The 18,561-nt window shown below is 46.4% G+C and overlaps 1 long non-coding RNA gene across 1 annotated transcript; it reads right to left on the reverse strand.

Annotated features, from left to right (window-relative positions):
- Positions 1-651: 651 nt before the first annotated feature.
- On the reverse strand, positions 652-15,749 carry LOC143840811 (uncharacterized). The gene is made up of 2 exons (XR_013232433.1): positions 15,609-15,749; positions 652-896 (listed from the first exon to the last, which is right to left on the reverse strand). It is a non-coding gene; the product is annotated as an uncharacterized LOC143840811 (long non-coding RNA).
- Positions 15,750-18,561: the final 2,812 nt, after the last annotated feature.

The following is an 18,561-nucleotide window of genomic DNA, read 5'->3' on the forward strand; positions in this document are numbered from 1 at the left end:
TGATCAAAGATTCCCTATGGGATTGCCAGATCCCCCTTGGCTAACAATGAAAGATGGGGGGTGGGGGTGGGAAGGGTTGCAGGCTTTAGGGCCCATTCTGCACACATAAGATAATGCACTTTCAATGTGCTTTGGCAGCTGGATTTTCTTGTGCAGAACAAGAAAATCTACTTCTAAAGTGCATTGAAACTGCATTATCTATTGTGTGCAGAATAGGCCCAGGTTAGGAATAGGGGTGTGTGCCGTGTCGTTCGAATCAGCTGCAACCAGCACCTCACCACCGGGGGGGGGGGAGGGAGAGTGCATGGCCATCCCCGTGAGGCGCTGGCTGCGGTTGCCCAGAGTGGACGATTCGGACGATGCGGCACACACCCCTAGAACTCCTGGAGATTTGATGATGGAGCCTGCAAAGGACAAGGAACTTAGTGTGGTACAATGTCATAGGGTCTGCTTTCCAAACCTTCCATTTTCTTCAGGGGAACTGGTGTTCCCCCTAATTCAGGGGAAGTTTACTGTAATTCCAGGTGATCTTCAGGTCTCACCTGGAGCCTGGCATCCCAAACTCCCTCCTAAATATCCAAACAAAAAGCTGATCAACAAAGAACTCAAACCACGGGCCCAAATCAAGAACAAACCTCAGTCCCAAGTAAATCGAAGCTACATTCCAGCTTTTATTCAAATTAGACCCTTTGGCTTTGTCATGAGGTCCAGTTTCTTGGGACGTGCATTTAAGCTAAACTTCCGTCTCGTGGCAAAAGCATCTCTACATGTCCGTGTTCTCACTGCCCCAGCGTGTGGGGTTGGATGGCAGTGCTCGTTCCTGGAGGGCGAAGGGAGTGATCGGGAAGCAGCGGGATTCATGTTTGGCATCTCAAACGGAAGACCCAGCGCCAGGGCTGAATAATGAAACAAAGCAGAGATGTTCAGCATGCCGGGAAGGTTCCTGTTGGAGAGTGGCTGGAATTATTTAAAAAGGTTAGTCTATGAATAAACATGCTTCATCAAGGTCTCTTACACTCACAACGAGGGATGCTAATGAATAATAAAGGCGTAATGGGGACTGGCGAGGAAATTAATGTTAATCTTATCCAAAGCAGATACAAATTAATATTGGAGCAACATTTTTGTAATCACTTCTCGAGGCAAAAATTCAATTAATGTGACTGAATCAATATTTCAGATCTTGGTCCCTTGAAAGGAACTCCCTCCCAGCCCCCCCCCCCCCCCCGCTCTCTCTCTCTGCTCCATATTTGAACGTTCTCCGGCGTGAGCAGCTCTCTGACATCAAATCAATACTTGGGGGGGGGACTTCTTAATAGGGTTTTGGTTTTTTTTAAATGTGGTCTGATCCTAGAAAGGACAATACTGTGCGGTCCAAGCTGGCTGTTGTGTGTTTGTGTGTGTGTGTGTGTGTGTGTGTGTGTGAGGGGGGAGTGGGAATCAATTAGGTAATTAGGTAATTAGGTACCCTACATTTATGTGGGGTAATTGCTGCCTAGAGAATAGATATTTGTGACCCAGGTACAGTTTTGCTTCGTCCTGTGGATTTCATCACTTTCCTATTTTGGTTTTAGTTTTGACAGCATCGTATCTCAAAATATTTCTGTTTCATGGGCCCTGAACAACTCTCCTTTAGTTCTCAGTACAGGATCCAACACTTGGGGGAGGCCAGAGGGCAAGCCGCCCCCCTCCCTGATCTTTGGTCACATTTATGCCTTCTGTCTTCCATGATTGTGTCTCATTAAGAGGTGATCTGATCACCATCTTAAAATCCTTGAGGGGCCGTCATAGAGAAGATGGAGCAGAGTTGTTTTCTGTTGCTCCAGCGGGACGGACCAGATCCAATGGGATGAAATTAATTCAAAAGGAACATCCTGACAGAGCGGTTCCCCAGTGGAACTGGCTTCCTCGGGAGGTGGTGGGTTCTCCAGCTTTGGAAGTCTTTAAGCAGAGACTAGATAGTCATCTGACGGAGAGGCTGATTCTGTGAACTTCAGTAGATTGTGAGTGGGTGGGCAGGTAGCTGTGAGTTCCTGCATTGTGCAGGGGGTTGGACTAGATGACCCTGGAGGTCCCTTCCAACTCTATGATTCTAGGATTCATCCTCCCCCATCAGACAAGCCTCTGTCTTGAGCTGATAGCAGTGATGATGTCACATATATAGTTGATTGTAAGCTTTAGAAAAACCAGTTGAGTTGTTTAAAGCATATTTTTAAAAAATGAATGAAAGAAAGAAACATTACAAAGATAGTCCATCAATATGATGAGTTAGTATCTGGTGTTCTCTCAGCAAAGAAAAGAAGTGCTGAAAAGACCCAGCCCCAAGGATGGGATGCGTAGTGACATCACCCACATGTAACAATCACAGAGCAGCAAACGGTCACCTTGACCCATTCATTAGCCTGGAAGCAGGGATGGGATGACTCAAACAGAGCTGCCTGATGCTTATTCCTTCAAAGATGGAGGTCATGTGGTTTGCTAGGAAGGGTCCAAGTGAGGAAGCATGCTTGCCCTACCTAGTTGGGGTGCAACTATCAGTTACATACTCAGCCAGAAACCTGGGCATGATCTTCAAAACTTCCCCCTCTATGGAGGAGCAGGTCACTAGAAGAGCAAGGCTAGTGTTCTTCCACCTGTGCCAAGCTAATCTACTAGCGCCCTACCTGGCCCCAGAACACCTGGCCACAGTGATCCAGGTGACGGTCACCTCCAGGCTGGAGTTCTGCAACTCGCTTTATGCAGGCCTACCCTTATCTGAAGAGCCTCTTGTGGCACAGAGTGGTAAGGCAGCTGTCTGAAAGCTTTGCCCATGAGGCTGGGAGTTCGATCCCAGCAGCCGGCTCAAGGTTGACTCAGCCTTCCATCCTTCCGAGGTCGGTGAAATGAGTACCCAGCTTGCTGGGGGGTAAACGGTAATGACTGGGGAAGGCACTGGCAAACCACCCCGTATTGAGTCTGCCATGAAAACGCTAGAGGGCGTCACCCCAAGGGTCAGACATGATCCTATGCTTGCACAGGGGATACCTTTACCTTTACCCTTATCTGGAAACTACAACTGGTCCAGAATGCCAGCATTCTTAAGGGAATATCTTGGTGGCCAAACATTGAGCCCACACTCCAACAGCTGCACTGGCTATCAGCTGAATACCAGATCAGGTTTAAGTTTCTGGTTTCTTTGAGGCCATGTGCAGTCTGGGCACTGAATACCTGAAGGACTGCCCCTCCACATATGCCCCCACAAAGAGCTCCACACTCTGCAGGCACCAATAAGCTGGCGATCCCTGGCCCTATGGCGGCTCGTCCAGTCTTGACCTTGGCCAGGGGTTTCTATGTCCTGCCCCCCACCTGGTGGAACGACCTCCCATAAGAGATCAGGGCCCTGTCAGAACTAAAACATTTCTGCAGATCCTGCAAAAGGGAGCTCTTCCACCAGGCTTTCAACCATGGCTAATGAAGCATTTCCAGCAATCAGAGCCAAGAGCCACCTCTCACCCCCAACTATATCTTGCAGACAGGTGTGTCAAGCCACAGTGCTGAAATAATATAAACTTGTGAGTTGTAAAATTATAAAGTTATAATTACATGATATATTCCCACTGTCAAGTAGGGAGTTCTTAGTCTGAGGAAGAGTGCCTGCACTTGAAAGCTCACGCCCTGAATAAATCTTTGTAGGTCTTAAAGGTGCTACTGGACTCTGATTTTATTATGGCAAATGATAAACATTTTATTGTTCTATGCTCCACTGTTAGAAATATAATAAAATAAAAATAAAACAAACTAAAAATAAACAAACTAGTGATGCCCCATGTTGGTCAGAAGTAGAAGTGGAAAGTGCAAAGTCAGTAGCCTGAGGAACAGGCATAGTGCCAAGGATAGGGCATTTGGTGGCACAAGAATGGTAAAACATCTGGGCAGGCTGGCATCATAAGGCATCTGTCATGGAGCAGAATCTTCCAAGAGGGAGATGACATTGGACTTGGTCCTTTGTAATGCTCAAGGCCCAGGCAGAGATGTAAATATGATAGCACCTACTGGGAACAGTGGCCATAATGCCATTGCCTTTAGCATTTATGCAGCACAACCACTTTTCACTTTAGGGGGGTCAGTGCACCAGAAGCCCCTACCATGACTTTTACTGTGGTCTTTAGATTGAGTTGTCTAATTAGATAGACCACTTTAGAAGGGGTAACTTATCTCCTATGAGGGGGATTGGGAGGAACTGAAAGGAAAAGTAAGGAGTATCAAATCTCTTCAGGAAGTTTGGAGAGTACTTAAAACTACTATTCTGGAAGCTCAAAAACGCATATTGCAGGTTAGGAAAGATACAGATAGGTATTTTAAAAGGTGTGCATAGTTAATTAACAAAGTAATGGAAGCATATAAAAGTTAAGAAGGATTCCTTTAAGTGATCAAATGACCACTGAAGCCAGACAGGGCAGGAGTTGGGCCATCGGAGGACCAAGAGGTGAAAGGATTACTAAATGACAGTAGGGAAATGGCAGAGAAGCTGAATGTGTTTTTTTGCCTCTTTCGCTGTGGAAGACGGAATGAGCTTGCCCACTCCAGAACTGCTGATTTTGGGAGCGTTCTCAAAAGGCCTGATCTGGCTTGAGTGATGGACAAATTAAAAACTGACAAATCACTAGGCCCAGGTGGCATACTGACAAGAGTTCTGGAAAAAAGCAAGTGTGAACTTGTGGATCTCCTGACAATAATATGCATTCTATCACTAAAATCTGCCTCTGTTCCCAAGGGTTAGAGGGTAACTAATGTAACTTCCATCTTTTGTGACGGTTCCAGAGGAGGTCTGAGAAATTATAGGCAAACTGGTCTAATGTTAATACTCGGTAAATTGGTAGAACGTGTTATAGAACGTGTTATAGAACTAGTAGGCACAATGATGAACAAAAGCTATTGAAGAAGAATCAGCATGGCTTCTATAAAGGAAAATCGTGTCTCATTAACATTTTAGAGTTTTTTGAGGGATTCGACAACCTTGTGGACAAGAGTGGCCCAGACCAGCAGATGTTGCATACCTAGACTTCCAGAGAGGTTTCCATAAAGTTCCTCATCAAGGGCTCCTAAGTAAACCCAGTTGTCATGGACTAGTTCGTTTGTGAATTAAAAACTGGTTAATTAACAAGCAAGAGGAAGTGAGTCTACATAGTGGAATGTGGTAGGCAGTGGGGCGCCATGGGCTTTTCCTAGGTCTAGTGCTTTTCAATGGGGGGACGGAGTAAACTGCTTTGGGACCTCATTGGCAAAGGCCAGAATGGCTCTTCTCTTGGACAAGCTCTGGGTTGTCCCTAGGGCTTTTATTACACCAGTGTTATCTGCCTTATTTACTGGAAACCTAGAGAGACAGAGACTGCAAAAACAATAGAAACCAGAACAAAAGTGAAATTATGTTGTTGGCAGGCCTGTTATGGACTGCTTAGATCAGATATTTACTTCATTTCTGTATGTCAAGAAACACCTGGAAATTTGGGGAGTGGAGCCTGTGGAGGGGATGAGATGGTGAGGGGGGGGGCACTTTAAGCAGAGCATAACACCATTTTCCCCTGGGGGACTGATCCTGACTGGCTGCAGATCCTTGTAATCGCAAGAGATCTACTGGTGGCTCCTGGAGGAGGCAACTCTAATTTTAACACACAATTATTGCAAACTAAGCACAAAGCCCTTTGTGCCCAGGAATACAATGGGTGCGAACACACATGCCTGTGGCTTTCCTGGGTGCTGACCCTCCCCCGCCCAGTTCCCCGCTGGATCTTGAGATCCAGAGAGTTGGAGGTGATTACACAGGAGACTCTACTCTCAAGAGCCCAGATTGATCCCCCACTCCTCCTCCATGAGCAGCCAACCTCTAGGTGGAGGCCTGGAGATCTTGAGGAATAACAACTGGTCTCCAGGCACCAGTTTTTCTGGAGAAGAATCTAGTAGGGAGGGAGGGAGAGCAGAGGCTGTGCTGGGTCCCACGGGGCTCGTGAGCAGCCTTAACTCTTTTTCCCACCCACCTCCCAACCCGGACACTTGAGGTCCCACCTCCGAACTTCAAGGAACATTCCTGATCCAAGGTGCAGCCTGGAGACCTCCTGGAATTGGAGTTCATCTGCAGACTATAGAGATCAACTTCCCAGGGGAAAATTACTGTTTTGGAGGGGGAGTTTTACTATGACATCTCATCTCAAGACAACAGAGATCCACCCCCCTGGAGAAAAGAGCTGCCTGGGAGGGAGGACTGCCCTATAGAGATCCAGAGATGCCAGCCTCGGGGGGGGGGGGGGCTGGGAATCCCCCAGAAGGACAGCTCTTCATCAGACTACAGAGATCAGTTCCCCTGGAGAAAAGGGCTGCTTGGGATTGGCTTCCTCCACCCCACTTCTACAACCAGGCAACTCACTGGGGCAGCTCTACTTCCCCCCCTTCCCCCAACTTCTACACCAGGCTTGAATAGCAGAAGCGTAAAACCCTAGGGAGGAAGGAAGGAAGGAAGGAAGGAAGGAAGGAAGGAAGGAAGGAAGGAAGGAAGGAAGGAAGGAAGGAAGGAAGGGGCAACACCAAAAGATCGCTGTGCTAATCGGAAATTACATTGAAGGAGTTGCATATAAAAATATGGCAGAAATCCTGACCTCCCTGATATGACTTCCAAATAATAATAAGCGACATTCTCAGCTGAAGATTTTGGCTTCTTTTGCCTCAGCTCTTTTTGTTGGTAAAGACAATATAAAATGCTGTTTTGTGCCCAATAAGTGTTTTTTTTCCTTGCAAAGAATACAATATCGATGCCTGTCATATTTTTCCTAAGTGTAAGGCAGTTGGGGGGGGGGAGGGACATTGTTTTCTTTTTTTATTAGAGTAAATGGAGTCTTCCAGGAATGGTTTTGCAGCCTGGAGAGGACTGTGTTGTTTTCACGCCCTCCTGCTCTGACAGGTTTCTACAATGAGAGGTGTTAAAGCCACCAAATAATGATAGGCTGGATTTGCAGGCAGCAGGTGGCTGTCCCCAGGGATGCTCCCTTGCCCTTGTGTAGAGCACCAAATAGAAGCCTAAGCTGCCTCCTCTAATTAGAAGAACACCTCCCAGGGGTAGTCAAACTGCGACCCTCCAGATTTCCATGGACTACAATTCCCATGAGCCCCTGCCAGTGAACAAATGGGAATTGTAGTCCATGGACATCTGGAAGGCCGCAGTTTGGCTATCCCTGCATCAGACCATCTTGCTTTCCCTTCTCTTTCACAGATAGGAGGATATGATGCACATCATAGAAGGAGCATCCAATGATTTTCATGTAGACCAGCCCTTTTCAACCTTTTTACCGCTAAAAACCCCCTCAAATATTCTCCAGGATTCTAGAAACCCCAGAACTGGCAAGATCGTGAGGAATGTGGTTGGGAAGCAGAGCTGTGTATATGCCTACCTGGGGCCCTTCCCCTTCCCACCCCCTCCAGACCCATCATTGGCCAAATTTAAAAATATATTAAATATTAATTAACTCCCACCCATTCTGGAACCTCCTCCAGAGCCATCCAGAACCCTGGTTGAATAGTCTGATGTAGACAAAAGACTTATCTCATTGTGTGAAGCGGGTGTCCCCAACTTTTTCCAGCTTTTGGTCACACTTGGCATTTGGACACAACATGGTCGGTACAGCCACAAATTGCCTGACACAAAATGGCTGGTGTTGGAGGAGAAGCCAGCCACAAAATGGCTGCAGTGGCCTTTCTTGAGTCACACAGTGAAGATCCGAGAGCAGTGCTGACAGCTTCTGCCAAAGCAACTCTTTTAAAAAAAACTGTACAGCCAGCAATTCTCCAGTGGCAAATCAGAAGCCTTGTTGGGCAAAACCCCCATCTAAAAATTCTCAGTGGGCTGCAGGAAATGGTTGGTGGGCTTCATGGTTACCAGGTTGGGGACCCCAACACAAAGCCTTTCTCTTCTCACCCCCATAATCTGTCCCTTCGCATATGAATAGAGATATGTATATTAACATTTTTAGCCTTTCCCCAACCAGCCCCATGCTGAACAATGTCTAAGAATTGTACAAGACTGCAGATTCCCCCTTCCCACTCCTACTCCATGTCAAAAACGCGCACAGTTTTCAAAAGGCGTATGCTACAAGGGAAGGTGTTTTCTGCAAACTCATTTAAGAGAGAGGGATTGAATTTCCCTCTCACATATAACTCTGGGTTAGGTTAAAAAGTCGGTAATTTCAATGCTATTACATTTTTAAAAATGAGGAAAAATGCTTTGTGTGCTCCCATTCAAAATCTCAGCCTGCGGTCCACAATTCAGCCCAGCCATTTTAATGTGCTTAGGAATGACTCTATCAAGGCAAATTATATATTACTATGTCCCACCGTGAGTAAGTTACAGGAAGGTAATTCATATAAAGTGTTGGTGAACAATCAATCCATGAGCTTCATGGGTGACTGAGAGCCAGGGTGGTGTCAGTGTTAGAGTGTTTGGCTAGGATCTGGGAGACCTGAGTTCCAATTCCTCCTCTGTCGTGTAAGTGTGCTGACACTGGTTCAGAAAGGGAATGTGCAACATTCTTTATTGTCTGGGGAAGGAGGGAGATGTTTGCTTTGTCATCTTTCTCCAGTCAACACCCTCTGGCTAATGGAAAGGACCAAGAACAAGTTTCGAGTCAGAGATAGGACTGCCAAGTCCTGCTTGGAAAATCCCTGGAGACAGCACTTGAGGATGGGAAGGAGCTCAGTGGGGCATTGATGCCCTAGAGCAGGGGCAGTTAACCTGTGGTCCTCCAGATGTTAGAATCACAGAATCATAGAGTTGGAAGGGGCCATACAAGCCATCTAGTCCAACCCCCTGCTCAACGCAGGATCAGCCCAAAGCATCCTAAAGCATTCGCTGGCAGGGGTTCATGGGAACTGTAGTCCATGAACATCTGGAGGACCACAGGTTGACTACCCCTGCTCTAGAGTTCACCTTCCGGAGTGGCCATTTCCACTGGGGCAATTGGCCTGCAGATCCTACTGGAGACTGGCAAGTTTAGTTAGAGAAAAGGCCTCAGAGTCAAAGTGTGTGTTGGAATTGCAATCAACAAGTAATTTGGTGAAGTCAGCTTTGAAAGGCTGTTGTTAACCTGTTTAAGCAGCAGAATTATACTTGTGTGCTCCCTAGTGGCACCTAATGGTCACTCTGGAGTCGTAGTGGGAAGAGCCGACCAGTGTGTCCATTTGCTCAAGCAACAAACAGCAGCCATTAAGGCCTTCAGCTTTCTCCATCTGCTGATTTAAGGGATGTAGTCTGCCTGTAGCCTAGTTATAGAGCCTTGCAATATGCTGTTTCTGTAACTTCTCTTTAAACTTTTGAACTCTGCTTCAGTAAGGAGACTGAAACAGATGAATGTGATATATATTTGTAAATCTTTCCAGTAAAGATTCCATCATTTAAACCTCAAAGCGGTGAGTCTGGATCTGGGTCTCATCCACAAAAGTAACTAATAACTACGTCCTTTCAAAATGCTCTGTTACTCTGCAGCTCTATTTTTCTCCATGGTACTTTGCTGCATGATAGGCAGCTAGGTTGTCTTTGTTTCCTCCTTTTCTGCTACTTGTATATTTGTAAAGAAAACAAATATCATAAAGGCACCACAAGTCTCTGGTGCATTCTCATGCTATGGAATCTAAACCTTGTAACTTCTCCCTGTTGGGAAACTAGGGAGTTCATAACAATGCCTTTAGGAGTGCAGTCAAAATGAGTACACATATTAAAATACCTTCCTTCATGTTTCTGCTTTAATTAAGCAGGGAGTAAGGATGTTGGTTGGAGTATCTGGGTTTCCCACACATTGTAATAGGCGGGGGGGGGGGGTCACAGCAGGGAGAGCAGCTTGGCCCGGGGGGTGCTGCCACTATTGCTGCCCATGCTCTGCTGCCAGCCATCCCAGCACTGCCTAAAGTGCAGCACAGCCTCCCGCCAGGAGCTCCAGGTGGCAGTGCAGCAGGGTGGGACAAGAGGCAGAACTGAACTGAGAAATCCTGTGGAGAAAAAAACAATTTATATACAACCATGAGCAATGGATCTTCACGCCATTGGTCAGTTTTGGTTTAATTTCTGTGAAAGAACGCTTGCAGAATTCTATGGTTGGGAGTAGGGATGTGCGGTTCGGATTCATACGGGAGCCCTAGGAATGGACCCCTTGGTCCAATTTTCATGAAACGTGCAGCAGAGTCAGAGAAGTCCCTCCCTGAGATCCCCAAGAAGTTTCAGGGGTGCAACATGCACCCCCTCCCTCCCAGCCCCCAGGAAAAGCGGGGGAAGGATTTCCAATGCAAGTCAGTGGCTCTGACCTTGAAAGCTTGGGTCGCATACATCCAGATGGCTTGGCCAAACATTATGACTGCTCTGGACAAGTCTAAAGTGGAGTACAAAAAACACAGAAACTGGAAGCGTTGTCCGGAGTTCCCCTGGAAGATGGGGGGTCGGGCATATCTGTCCACCAAGCACCTCCATTGTCAATAGCCATCCAGCAAGTTGCATCCCCTATTTGTGGGGCCATTTACTGTTTCTCATGTCATGAATGCGGTAGCAGTGGAGCTCTCTCTGCCTAAAATATATAAGAATGTTCACCCTGTGTTCCATTGCAGCATGCTGCACTGAGCTCTTGACCCAGGTAAATAGCATTCTGGTACTGATGCCCCTATTCCGGTATACCTGGATAAGCACGCCCACTATGAGATCAAGCAAATCTGGGACTCTAAGATACACAGAGGCAAAATCCAGTATCTTGTAGATTGGAAGGAGTTTCCTATGGGTGACCAGGAGTGGGTGGAGGCTGCTCATGTCTGAGTGCCCAGGCTGGCCCCGGACTTCCACTCAGTGTATCCCCTGAAACCTTCCCCATTGGCTATCACAGTGGGAGGCTGATCTTAGGGTGGCGGGATGTCAGACTCCTGTGACTTCTGCCATTATTTAAGATGTTTGTATAGCTAGGATATGTAGACTTTCATTCCCGTGTAGGAGATGGAGGCTGCTTGTCTCCTTTCCTTTTAGACCTTTGTCCATAGCCCCAGTTTTGACAATGCCTTGATGACAGGACTTTCTTACTTAATAAATACATCTTTGACTATTCACCAAGAGTTTGCTTTTCTGAGTAACTGAAGATCCTCACAGTAGCTGGAGACTGTTGCCATCTGCAGGCTGGAGAGAGATCCCAGGCACCTGGGGAAAATTTCCCTCTTAGTTGCAATAGAATTGCACTCTTTTTCTTAGTCCCCTGACTACTGCCCATTCACAATTTTCTGCTATGTGGTACCCACGTTAGCCTCCCTCAGTCCCACCGAAATCAAATAAGATTCTCCAAACTTAATTAGATTGTGAACAGCAGATTAATTTATGACTTTTTTCCTGGAGGGGGAGTTAATTTTTGAATTCTAAGTGATGTCATCAGAGCTAGACCCAATAAAGAGCTGGGAAACTGCATGTTAAAATAGATAACTGATTTCAGTTTTCCTTTCATCCCCAGAGTTTTGATTAAACAATAAATTCTTTATTTGCAGCTGTCGCCACCTGCATGCTCTAGTTATGTATATTAATTTATCTCTCTGCTCCTGTCATCAGCAACATTACCCCCCCCCCGCTTCCAAGCCATAAATATTTATGCAACCCTCACCATCTTTAGTCAAAAGAAAGCTGCAGTTATATATAGGATCACAGGCCTAGAACAGGACCTGGTATTCAAGCTCCAAATGTTAACAAAGGAAGGAAAAATAATTAATCCTTGCAAATTCATTATTCATTACTGAAAATATAGGGGTCTCTTGTGTGTAAAATTTGTGTTGATGCTTTTTTGGTTCTAAGAGTAGAACATCAGCACAGAGGTGATCTCTAGAACAGGGGTAGTCAACCTGTGGTCCTCCAGATGTCCTCCAGATGCATTTGCTGGCAGGGGCTCATGGGAATTGTAGTCCATGGACATCTGGAGGACCACAGGTTGACTACCCCTGCTCTAGAGTTTCTTTTCAACTGCAAGACAGAGAGTGAAAGATTCCCAGGTTTAAGGACTCACCCAAGTAAAGCACAGTTACTTCTGACTGATTACAACTGGAGACTTTGGCACATTCATGAAACCTCCTTATTGAAATAAATGAATCTTCCTGGAGAGAACTTGTCAACCAAAGCCTGATCTTCCTCCGCCTGTTAAATGCCCTGCCCATGCTGCTTATGCCTGGAGGAAGGCATCTTCCTCCCTGCCACCAACAGAAGTTGAATACTCATCATCCATTAAGACAATAAGTCAACCCACATAGTTGCCAATCCAAATATAGATCATATCAAGCCAGCTTGGTGCAGTGGTTAGGAGTGCGGACTTCTAATCTGGTAAACTGGGTTTGATTCCCCACTCCCCCTCATGCAACCAGCTGGGTGACCTTGGGCTCGCCACAGCACTGAGAAAACTGCTCAGACAGAGCAAGAATATCAGGAGTCTCTCAGCCTTACCTACCCTAAAAGGTGTGTGGAGAGGAAAGGGAAGGCAACTGTAAGCTGCTTTGAGCCTCCTTCGGGTAGAGAAAAGCAGTATATAAAAACCAACTCTTCTTCTTCTTCTTCTTCTTCTTCTTCTTCTTCTTCATATATCAAGGGGTGCTGAAAGCAGTGACTTAGTACTGGGGTCCCCAACATGGTTCCTTTGGGCACCAGGCCACCCATGAAGATCTTTTGGTCTACATGTTTGGGCTGTCTTGATCTTTGAGGAGGAGCACAGCCTCTGCTTTGCATGCAGAATATCCCAGGTGCAATCTGTGGCATCTCCAGCCCTAGGTCAGGCTGAGGCAGCAGGTGAGGAGGAAGAGCCATACCTGAGACTCCGGGGAGTGGCTGAGTATCACAGAATCATAGAATCATAGAATTGGAAGGGACCATACAGGCCATTTAGTCCAACCCCTGCTTAACGCAGGATCAACCATAAGCATCCTAAAGCATCCAAGAAAAGTGTGTATCCAACCTTTGCTTGAAGACTGCCAGTGAGGGGGAGCTCACCACCTCCTTAGGCAGCCTATTCCACTGCTGAACTACTCTGACTGTGAAATTTTTTTCCTGATATCTAGCCTATATCGTTGTACTTGAAGTTTAAACCCATTACTGCGCGTCCTCTCCTCTGCAGCCGACAGAAACAGCATCCTGCCCTCCTCCAAGTGACAACCTTTCAAATACTTAAAGAGGGCTATCATGTCCCCTCTCAACCTCCTTTTCTCCAGGCTGAACATTCCTGGTTAGTAAGCACAATTGCCCTTGATTCAGCATAAAGCAGCTTCATCTATGCATGTGTATTTGTCTGTGGAATATTGGCTGGAGTTTCAGATCAGAATTTGGGAGACTGCGGTTGAATACCCACGTGTGCCGCAGAAACTCACTGGGTGACTCTGGGCCAGTCACACCCTCTCAGCCTAACCTACCTTACAGGGTTGTCGCGAGGCTAAAGTGGAGGCAAGAGCGATGATGCAAACCTCTTTAGGTCCCCTCTGAGAATAAATGTGGGGCAGAAATGTATCTCCTGGGTATTGATGAAAAGACCACAACCGTGCATGACTCAATTCAGCTTAACTGCAGACCTAATTGGGGGAATAAGACAGTCTTTGTTGTTCTGGTGGACCATCTCTGCTGGAAGATGAATACAGGTGATTTGTCCCTTTGGGGACTTATTGATCTGTCCACAGACTTTGATAGGCAGAGCATTCTATCCTATTTTATCGAGGACCTTAGAAACAAATCTTTTTTTTTTTTGTCCCAGGCGTCAACGGGGCCTATGTCAAGGCTGGGCCCTGCAGTCGCGGAAGAATCGAGCCGTCCTGGCCCAGCTTCTTCCCACTCGTGCCTGACTACAGCATCTCAGAAGGGACAAAGAAAATGACCCATGCAGCTCCACCATGCTGTGCAGCACAGGGGAGCTGCCTTGGGCATTTTAAAATTTTTTTTTAAAAATGCATTATTTCAGCATGCAATACCTCGGTCTTTTTTTAAAAGGCTCATGCCGCCCTGCAGCGCAGCAGAACGTCACTGCCCTGGTTGCCATGCAGGAGCAGAAATCCGGGGTGGACAGGATGCAGCGGGCCAAACAGTCCCCTATGCGGGAGCAGGAAGAGGTGGGGCGACCTGCCTCAGTCCAAACCCCAGGCGGCAGCCCATGCGGTAAAGGTCCTGCCGGGAGTTCTCCTGGGATCCCAGCTGATCTCCACACCACAGCATTATATTTCACTGAGCTCCCCCTCCCCCCAGTTTCCTTCCCCCCAAATCTTTAGGAATTTCCCAGCTCAGAGTGGACAACCTTCCTTTATAGAGATGTATGTAAAGTGTATATTTTTTTGTGAAAATACCCCCTCACATTTCCTATTGCCCTTTTCTCAGTTTTAAACACTGCAATGGGACAGTCGTTACATAAATATTCTTGGCCTAGTCTGCACACACAGGATAATGCACTTTCCATGTGCTTTGGCAGCTGAATTCGTCTGTGCAGAACAGGAAAAGTTACTCCGAAAGTGCATTGAAAGTACATTATCTATTGTGTGCAGACTAGGCCCTTGTTTCCTTTTTAAAGATAATCCAGATTAATTTCATTAGAATGCTGACGAGATGCGACAATTGGGAAGAAGACGGCCAAACAGACAGGAGGGTTAACCACCGTCTGGCAGCCACATGCTTTCCCATTCAATAATAGCTGAGCACAACTGACAATTAAATTACTCTCCTCAGAAGTAACCGGCCACACAATGAAAATCGCATCTTGCGCAGTACACCTGGCTTTTGAGAGATAGTCTCCAGATTTCATTTCAGAGAGTTAATAGGAGTCCTGAACTTGACACGTTCTACTTGCAGTTTCTCGCTTCCAAGGAATGAAGCAGCATCTTCAGGTGTAAACAATTAAAAATGAAAAGAAATTGTGCAGTTTACAATATGCAAAACGCACCATTTGAATGCACTCCACAGAACCGGGATGCCAGCCTCCTGGCGGGACCTGCGGATTTCCTGGAATCACATCTTATGTTCAGACTACAGTCATCAGTTCTCCTGCAGAAAATGCATGTTTAGGAGGGCTGTACCCTTGTGGAGTTTTCCAGTCTGGATTTGGGAGAAAAAAAAAAACTCCACCCCATCCCCAGTAGTGGCCGGGGAGACCTGGAAACTCTAACACAGAATGAGCTAAGTATTTCAGTCCAGGGACACCTTTAAGTCAAACAGAATTTTAGTCAGGGCATAAACTTTTGGGTGTACGCACACTTCTTCAGATACAGAATGGGCTATACAGGCTCATAAAAGCCATGACAGGAAGAGCCACAATGAATCATACACGACCTTCTGTGCAGATGCCACAAACTGGGATCAATAAGCAGATTAAGCCTACTGGATACAGGCAGAAGAATACAAGATGGCACCACCCCATATGGCTGTTCCCAAACCACATGACTTGAGAAGGTGAGGGAAGAATGTCACAGCAGGGGTGGCTGTGGGGGCCTTGTATACGCATCAGATAACCTCAGTTTTAACACCTGTGTTATTGGAAATATTAATTGAATGGATCGATCTAATTAGAATGTTGTCCATTTTTTTAAAAATATATAGATACTGTTAGGCAGAAAATTAATACCTTGATGTCAGCAGAGGTCCTTTCCTCCATCATGCAACCCAACAGCAATTGCTGTTCTGTGATTTGGTATGAAATGGTGTGAAAGGGGACAGTTTCACCTCAGAAGTGAATAAAGGAAGGTAGACATTGTCAAAGCTGTTAATCCCACAACAGCTGGAGATGGACAGGGGCTATTTGTACCAGTGGCCTGGGGTCTGCAAGCACTCATGGCTGATCCATGTCCAGCATCCTGCAAAGTTTTATGGAGGCTCCAGGTCTCCAGATGCCTTGTGCTCAGCAGAGAGGCCTTGGGCAGCCAGTCTTGTGCTCCATCACCTCTATGGTGCTTTTGCCTGGGCCGTCCATCTTCTCTGTTCTTGGGGTTCTAGGGGGACTGTGGGGTATCTAGCAATAGGCCATTCTCCTTCGAGAGTTTCCATTTCAGGTGCTGGCTCCTGCTCATGATGTCCTTGGAGTCCACAGCTGGCCACAAGTCCCTTGATGATAGAATTGCCTGGATCTGCTTGGGAATTGGTAGAAGTCCATAAGTAAAGGCATGAGATCATTTTCCAAAAAGCTCAGAAGTGATGTCAGTCTTCTGTAGGAATTTCCAGAAACTTAACTATAGAGTTTCCTGTGATTCCTAGAGAGGACCAATGTAATTTCCATTTCTTCCCCTCCCGGAAATGATGTCACACCATCACTGACATCTTCTCCCAACTACAGGAGTGCTGGACAGCAACAGCCAGCGGGGGAGAGACATCTGCCCCCATTAGGCATATGGCAACCCTATGTATTAGGGCCTGGGGGAGCATAGAGGGCCCTGGCTTGTTGGGAGCTTCGTGGTTTTGTCCCAAGGGGATCTGCCACCAGGGTGTTCTCATTTTCTGATGAGTAATCATCCTGTCCAGACACTGGGAACGATGTCTGTGAGTGGTGGTGGAAGGGAGAAACTGAGTCACATGTTACTTTGGTCCCAGTGATACCCCGTTCCAGAGATTGCCAAGGAAAGACTCATGTTTGTATCCTGGGAAATGTGGTGGTCCTGAAGCAGAAGCACATCATCTGTCTTCCAAATCTGGGCGCGATCCCATGAATCTGCATGTGTGTGGCATTACATAAGTCCTCTGGAATTGATTGTAAGCTGCCTTGAGCTGGACTCCTTTGAGGTGGCACAGAAATATTCAAAATGCATACAAACGTCTGGAAAAAAAACCAACGTCTACTTTCTCCCATCTGGGGTATTCAAAACAGGAGTTTGAATTAGGTCAGGATCATACAAAATTTTTGTAAAGGGTGTGCTATAATATTTATTAGGAACAGGAAGCCCTGTGAGGTTTTTCTTCCTGATTAATTAAGGCTTGAAGACATATCTTAATTCTCAACATTGAACTTTAATTATAACCTACTAATGAAGGAAATATCAGTTGTTTACTAGGATATAAAATCTCAGCTCCGCCAGGACTAGCCTTGCTGACAGGGAGCCTTCTCTGCTTTCCTGCCCCTCGTTTGGTCTTGCTAACTGGAATATCTTAATCCTCTTTGAAGCACAAGAATTGCACAGCCTTTCTCCATTAAAATTGCACCCACACAAGGCCCATAATTGAACCAGGTTGCTGAATATTATATTTTTTCAATGCACCAGGAGCTCGAAAGCTGAATTATCCCGCTTAAAGTCCGGGGATAGGTTTGGGGGAGGGATATCATCGCTTTCTAATTAGGGCTATATGTGTTTTTATTTAAGGAAATTGAACTGGGGTGATATGCATAATTAAGTGCGGGTTCCGGCAAAATTGTTATTATCAATGCTAATTTACTCGCTAACAGCCTAGGGATGAAGCTGGCGATTGTGGCAGATTTTCACAGCTCCTGCGAAGGCCGGATTCTCCAGCAGCTGCCATGGCCAGGAATTGGACGCAAAGGCCTCGCGGTCTCCTACTTTTGCTCTGAGACAAACGTCAGCAGCCGGAGAGAGTCGTTTCCTTTTACAGGACAAGGAAGACTTCAAGGCCTACTTCGATTGTCTAGTGAATAATAGGCCAGCTTATTGCCCAGGCTTCAAACCGGAGCTATAAAAAAGCCAAGCACGTCGTAAGATGGCCAAAGCTGAGTTAAGCTGGCACAATAAAGAAAAGAAACAAACCTGGAGAACTTCGTAAATCTACAATGCATATCGCTGATCCCCGTTCTCTGAAATCTGTATTGAAGCCAACAGCCATTTTAAGAAAAGCCAGGACTTGAAAAAGGCTTCAGAGGTCTCCAGAGACCCCTGAAAGAAGTCAAGGTGTACCCGTGGATACCACTGAAACACAAGTTGCTTAGAAACAGGTTTCCTTCTGAGCCAGAGCAATCCGTTTTGTATTGATATATCAGGTGGCGGCTGTAGATGCTTTAGCATGTTTGTAAATACCCTGATAGCAGTGTTATTGCAACAGTTTTCCTGAAACAAAATTTAGTATGCATATCTTAAGTTCTGAACAAAGCATGGTGGAAATCACAAGAGCTGGCCCCAAAATGCAAATCTTTCAGGATTTCCTTGGGACATTTTTGATCTGGCATGGAGGTTGCCAGCCTGCAGGTGGCCTGGGTCTGGAGATCTCTTGGGATTGCAACTGATTTCCAGGTGAGAGAACTTTTCTCCTGGAGGACATGACCACTTTGGAGGGTGGGCAGGAAGGCATTACAGCCCCCTGAGGTCTCTCCCCTCCCCACAGCCCACTGTCTCCTGGAATTGCAACTGATCTGATGAGAAAGACCAAATCCTCTGGAGCACAGGTACTCAAACTGCGGCCCTCCAGATGTTCATGTACTACAATTCCTATGAGCCCCTGCCAGTGTTCGCTGGCAGGGGCTCATGGGAATTGTAGTCCATGGACATCTGGAGGGCCGCAGTTTGACTATCCCTGTCTTGGAGTTTCCAACCTCCAAGTGGGGTCTGGAGTTCTCCCGGAATGACAGCTCATCTCCAGACTGT

Source organism: Paroedura picta, chromosome 6 (genome assembly GCF_049243985.1).
Source record: "Paroedura picta isolate Pp20150507F chromosome 6, Ppicta_v3.0, whole genome shotgun sequence".
NCBI classification, from domain to species: domain Eukaryota; kingdom Metazoa; phylum Chordata; class Lepidosauria; order Squamata; family Gekkonidae; genus Paroedura; species Paroedura picta.